The following is a 7,052-nucleotide window of genomic DNA, read 5'->3' on the forward strand; positions in this document are numbered from 1 at the left end:
TATTTTAGAGTGCAGACATTTTACTCGGGTCTTTTTTCTTGTGTGTGTTTGTCTTCTTTTTTTAATTTTGTAATTGGCTTAATATACCCTTAAAACCTTTTTCTCCCTTGTAGTGTTTATTTTAGCATGATAATTATTTTATGCAGTCATTTAAACTCGTACTTAAAAGTGGCCAAAAAGCATTTAAAAACAATGCTTTTTCACTTAAAATAAGCAAGTTGTCAGATTTTTAAAAAATATTTATGACACTATGAATATACATATTTTAAAAATTCCAATGCATAAATATTCTCTGTGTCATATAATACACTGCTTAGCACTAAGACTAATTTCTCTCTAATAATATATTCAATTGATATAAATTATTAATTTTCAGGATCCTAAAATGTTCTTTAAACTTAACTAATATAAACTGAAGTAGAGATAAGGGAATTGAAATTTAGAACAAATCAGCTCTAAAACTAGTATTAGATTGGGATTCCATAAGAAGAAGTTGTTAAATTTCACATACAAATCTGTGCTTTAATTTGTTTCAATTTTGATATGTAAATGTAACTCAATTTTTTTATTTTTTATTTTCATTTTTTAAAGATTTTTATTTCAGATAGAGAGCAAGAGAGAGGGAGATGCAAGAGCAAGGAGGGAGAGGCAGAGGGAGAGAGAGAAGCAGACTCCCTGCTGAACAGGGAGCTCCATGCAGGGCTTGATCCCAGGACCCTGTGATCATGCTGAGCCGAAGGCTGATGTTTAACCAACTGAGTCACCCAGGTGCCCCATAACTCAAATTTTTTTTTAAATCAATCGAGGCTACATTTGGGGAAAACTAAACTGTAGCTGGTTCCCCCCCAACCCCAACACCAATTCTTTAATATGTCTATTTCTAAAGGCCTACTCTAAAGAAATGAAGAAACGAGGAAGGAGAAAACAATCTAAACAGCCTTTATTTTTAACTTTATTTTTTAATGATTGTATATTCAAATTGTTTTACAATGTTAGTTTTCAAAGTAGGGCTGGCAACCTAGGGGTTAGCAGACATTGCTCTTAAGACATCTCTCCTCTCTCCCTTCTATCTCCTGGGAAACCTACAGTTTATCCTTAAAAAGTTATCAGTGCAAACTCTAATCTCACTAGCAACAGCACCCAGATTAACTTTGTGCATCCCAGCAGAAAATGGCAGTTAATTACAAAGAAAATAAATGTCTGTAAACAAAGAAATTTAAATTGTCAAAGAAAGAAATAGTCTAATAAACCAGAACTTAAATGAAGAAGGAAAGGTAGCCATGAAAAAAACCTAATGAATCAAGTTAGGTACTCTATTTATAACAGTGCCTATGCTTGATATGAATAAAGTTTGGTAGGCTCAAAGGAATGAAAAGGTAGTAGTCAAATGATCATGAAATAACTGCTTAGCAAAGTTAATGCTGATCTAACTACCACGTTTAAAAATATTAAATATTGGTTACTTATTTTTTACATTATTACAGCTTGTCTGGAATTCAGGGTATTTGATCATAAATATTCAAACTCTGGGATGAAAATCTACTTTGTAATCCATGTACTTCTCACTAGAACATACAAGTCTATTTTTTAAAAGATTTTATTTATTTATTCCTGAGAGACACAGAGAGAGAGAGACAGAGACATAGGCAGAGGGAAAAGTGGGCTCCCTGTGAGGAGCCCGATGCAGGACTCCATCGGAGGACCCCAGGATCATGACCTGAGCCAAAGGCAGTTGCTCAACCACTAAGCCACCCAGATGCTCCCCCCTTTTTTATTGTTATTGAGAACATAAGACAACAAAAGCCTTTTTTGTCTTGAGACCACACTAAAATCATTTATCCTTATGAGAAAGATTTTCTGTTTTTAAAAGATGATGAAAAAAACATTATCACCAGGAAATCTGGTTTTATATGCTCCACTGGTCTCAGATATGTTTTTGCTGTATCGAATCGTACACAAAGTCAACTGATTCTTGAAAGTTTCTCTTGCCTTCATGGATGTATCTTGCAAGAAGTTACTGTGGCCAAGTTCAAAAAGGGTGTTGCCTGTGTTCTCCTCTAGGATTTTGATGGAATCTTGTCTCACATTTAGATCTTTCATCCATTTCGAGTTTATCTTTGTGTATGGTGTAAGAGAATGGTCTAGTTTCATTCTTCTGCATGTGGATGTTCAATTTTCCCAGCACCATTTATTGAAGAGACTGTCTTTTTTCCAGTGAATAGTCTTTCCTGCTTTGTCAAATATTAGTTGACCATAAAGTTGAGGGTCCACTTCTGGATTCTCTATTCTGTTCCATTGATCTATGTGTCTCTTTTTGTGCCAGTACCACACTGACTTGACAACAGCTTTGTAGTAAAACCTGAAATCTGGCATTGTGATGACCCCAGCTATGGTTTTCTTTTTTAATATTCCCCTGGCTATTCGAGGTTGATTCTTGAAAGTGATGAAAGTTTTAATTGGTAATATGAATTAGCAGAAAAAATTCTACATATTCTAAAACAGGATTTTGTTATCTTGGGGAAATATAATTAAGAACAAAATCTTTTCCTAATCCAATCTTCTCTGTAAAAGTAGAAGAGACAGAAAACAGTTATTATTGAATAAGCATTAAACCAGAATGTGATGATCAAAGGCAATATTCTAACGGATTGCAGAGAAAGGAAGAAATCTCACTCTTTTGTAAAGTCAAGTACATATAATCCACAGCATAGACATTCTCAAAATAAACCATAAGGAGTCTTTAAGTCAGAGAAGTTGACGGCACCATTTATTAGATATATTTCATCCTAAATTCACCTGATAATCCCAATGACTATACATGTCTGTTGACTGGTTTTAAACAAAGGAAAATACACTTCTCCTATCTTTACTGCAGGAAGTAGTTTTACAACTGGGAGCTGAGAGCTCATCCAAAATTAGGCTCCTACTCCCTTACAGAGACTGTGAGAGAGAGGTACAACCTCCCTTGATGATTACATTTCAAAGAGATGGTTCTCAGGTCCCAGAGAAAGACACTCCTGGGTCACAGTGCTGCAAGATGCTCATTCAGCTTCTAAAAAGATTTATACATATTTCAAAGACATGGAGAAAGAACTTTTAATTACCAGTTTTCTAAGATAAATGCTCTAATAAAAGGGAGGGGAGAGAAATCGCTCTCCTTATTTTTAACAGGGAGAATTAAGCTTTCCAATTTTTATTTGTCCTTATAGCTACCTCAATTTTAAGTTTTTATTTTTACTAATAACTCTGGACATTTTTAGATGAAACTCATTTATAGGGGACCCTGGGTGGCTCAGTGATGGAGCATCTGCCTTTGGCTCAGGGCATGATCCCGGGGTCCTGGGATTGGGACTCGCATCCACCTTCCCACTGGGAACCTGCTTCTCTCTCCATCTATATCTCTGCCTTTCTCTCTGTCTCTTTCATGAGTAAATAAATAAAATCTTTTTTAAAAAAGAAACTAATTTTTATACTATTTTAACCTACTAATATGTACTCAGTACTTAAAAATAAACCTTCTTGTCCCAAATATGGAATTACTAAATATTGAGAAATATAGATTTTCCTGAGGGCTCCAGTGCTTGCTAATCACTCTGGCATTAGTATCAACCTATTGATGATAGTGTGAGGAAAAATTGAGAAGCTAAATAATTTTGCTAAAATGAATGTTCTCTTGACCTTTAAATGGAATTAGCTTTGAAGTTGCTTACATTCAATATAGTGTTATCTTGGACTACACTGATTTAGAACTTGACTTATTTAAATCTTTGAAACATACCTAATTTATTGGTCAGTAATCCTTAATGTGGCCCAAGGATCATTTGTACCAGAACTGCTTAGGACAGTGGTTCTCAGATGGTAAGATGAGTAAGCCCCACCTGAAGAGATTGCTAAAATCCTGGTTGTTGAAGCAACCTCTATGGTTTTCCAACTGATAGGTCTGGCACGGAGCACAAAGATTTCCATTTAGAACAAGTTCCTACGTGCTGCTGCTGAGTTGGAATCACACTTTGAGAAACACTGACCTGGGTAGGGTATGTGGTAAGAACACACACTTCTGGGCCCCATGCTAGCAGAAAAATTCCAGATTTTTTCTGGAATTGGAATCTTGAGATCTTCATTTGAGAACACTCCTAAGTAAGAGTTAAAAAAAATCACTATTTGAGAACCTCCATGACAAGTTATTAGGTTAATTTAACTATCATTGACCAATGAATAAGCCACATGTCATCTATAAGGTTGGAAATAATGCAAAATGACTAATCCCAAGCCTGGTATGGTGAAAAGAATACACAAGGCTTTGAATATGAACCCTCATCCTGCTACCCACCACCTTTGTGACATAGAGAATGTTTCCCAAATTATTATAAGAAATGTAAAAAATATTGTCTTTTGTATTTGATTTGATCAAAGTAGGCTTTTCATTTATTTGAATAAAATAGTAATACTCCAATGCAACAGAATAATAATTAAAGTTTAGATTTATTAACCACCAACTCTGGTCTGGGTAATGTTCTAATAGCCTTACATATATTAATTATTTTCACCCTAATACATATCCTGTGAAGTATGCAGCATTATTATCTCTGATTTATAGAAGAGCTAACAGGGGTACAGAGAGCCCAAGCAAGTTGCTCAAGGCTATTGATTACATTAATTTCCTGTGTAAATTTTGTTTCCTAGATGTTTACGCACCTATAGTATAAGAAAGAAATTGGTGTCCGCACTAATGTAAAGAGTTGTTCACAAAATGGATCTGAATTCCTGCAAATTTTAGTAGATGCTATCATCACAAAAATAAACTTAATAGGTAAATATTGGTGAGTATTTGGGGATAGTACTCTGATCTGTCACTAAAATGAACATCCTTTCTCAAATATGCCATCCAAAGTGGTCATGATTTTCCCAAGTTTTGCAAATAAATATAAATCACTAAGTCATTTAAAATTAGCGACAAGTCATTTAAGAATTTGTTATCTAGAACTTTAAAGATAATCTTATAAGAAGTCTAAATCATTCTGTTACAATGTATTTGGATACTATTGCTAAAGCCAGTAAGAATTCAAAGCTTAATTATTTTTCAGAAGCTTTAAACAGAGAAACATTTGTGAATGTATTTTGGAAGGCCATTTTTAAATATTTAAGTATTTTATTTAAATTAAATTTGCCAACATATGGTATATATGCTATACTATATATAGCATCAAGTTGGAAGGCCGTTTTGTTTTGTTTTGTTTTGTTTTTGGAAGGCCATTTTGAATGAGTATCTACTTGGTTATCATCCACTGGCAAAAGTTAACATTCAAGAATAGTAAAAATCAGTGAACTTCAGTATATTGTTCATAAATTTTTTTGTCTTTTAATTTCTGACCTTTTTCTGAGAGAGAGAGAGAGAGAGAGAGAGAGTGTGTGTGTGTGCCCATGAGCTCATAAAAGGGGTGGGGGAAAGGGGCAGAGAGAGAAGGAGAGAGAGAATTTTAAGCAGCTTCCATGCTGGGTGCAGGGCTCCATCCCACTATCCTGAGATCATGACCTGAGCCAAAATCAAGAGTCGGTTGCTTAACTGACTAAACCACTCAGGCACTCCTAATTTCTGACTTCTTAAAGTTTATTTAAGCACTCAATATTTTCTAATTTTTTCAATTTTCTAATTTTTTCAATTAATTTTTTAATCAAAATCCTGCATTCAGAATATTTTTTTTAGTATAACTAATAGCCACATCAGGTACTAAAAAGGAAGGATTTCAAAATTGCTTTACACAAGTCATGAAAGGCACAAATAAGATTGATAGCTATATAAATAATCATATGGATGAAAATGATAAACTAAGTGTTTAAAACATGCATAGCTGTACTTTCCCATAGTGAGAAGAAATTGCAAAATCAAATCAGCAACTGGAATCCTCTATAGGAGGGACATAGTTATAGCCAGTACCAAAGGGGTCTGTGTAGAGAACCTTAGGTTACGTGCCGGTTTTTTGGGCAAAAAGGGATAGAAAGCTTCATTTCAGTGGGATTTCTGGAACTTCTTTCTTCTGCATTTAGGATTTTCATGCATCTCTCAAGCACCAAGACTTTAGAGGTGGAAATGGGTACAGATGTGCATTTTTAACCACATGAACAAATCTCAGGGCATCTTTACCTTGCTTCTATTCTTGGTAGCCCTGCTTCACATAATACTTAGATCTTCTCCCATGTAAGTGGTTCTTCAGGATCCTAAGTTAAGAGCAGCCCTCTCAGGTCATCTACTATGACATATATATCCTCACCGGCTGTCATAAACCAATCAGTATATTCTAGACGATGATCATGAACATACTGGAGAGTTTTAACTGTTTTCCAATATGATTGGTCTCTGCTTACTTTGGTGTTTAATTCCCCAGTAGAAAAGTCTTTATTTTCTTCTGGGTTCATAAACTTGCTTTTTTACAATGATGGGTCCTTGTAGCTCTGATATATTTGGCCATTCATTGTAGATTTTGTGGTCCTGTCATAACCCAGTAAAGAATTTTCACCTGACAAAAGGTTCCACGTCCAGTGAACTGTGTTTTTCCATAATTAGGATAACTAGCATCTGCACTCTGCACAGAACTTCATTTGCCCTTCTAAATGAGTCTGTTTAGTATCATCTGAATGTCTTACATGAGGGTAATTATGCAGAATGTTAGGCTGGATGTCACTCTGTTCTTCCAACAAAATATGAAATAACTGAGAACATAAGAAGAATATGATTGCTAATCCAGAGAGTAAGGTTAAACAATATAGCTAAGAATTTGAGGCCATTTCCATAAGTATATTTTTGACTTGCTGGGGCAGGGAGATCAGAAGCAGTTGGCAGAGACACCCCAGTGTGCTCCCACCCATGTGCTCTACTCTCCAGCATTATTTTTAATAATTCATTTGTATGTGTACTTGGATGTGGGATTTTTTTGTTACTTTATGTGAGCATATACACCACTTCTACTACATTTGTTGCTCTGTAACAACTATGAAAGCCGTCAGGTTTATCATGTTGAATCAAAATTGCTTGTGGCAATTTTTAGGGTTATTAC

The 7,052-nt window shown here is 35.0% G+C and overlaps 1 pseudogene; it reads right to left on the reverse strand.

Annotated features, from left to right (window-relative positions):
* Positions 1-6,149: 6,149 nt before the first annotated feature.
* On the reverse strand, positions 6,150-6,783 carry LOC112678363 (glycoprotein-N-acetylgalactosamine 3-beta-galactosyltransferase 1-like; annotated as a pseudogene).
* Positions 6,784-7,052: the final 269 nt, after the last annotated feature.

This window comes from Canis lupus, chromosome 29, assembly GCF_003254725.2.
Source record: "Canis lupus dingo isolate Sandy chromosome 29, ASM325472v2, whole genome shotgun sequence".
Taxonomy (NCBI): Eukaryota; Metazoa; Chordata; class Mammalia; order Carnivora; family Canidae; genus Canis; species Canis lupus.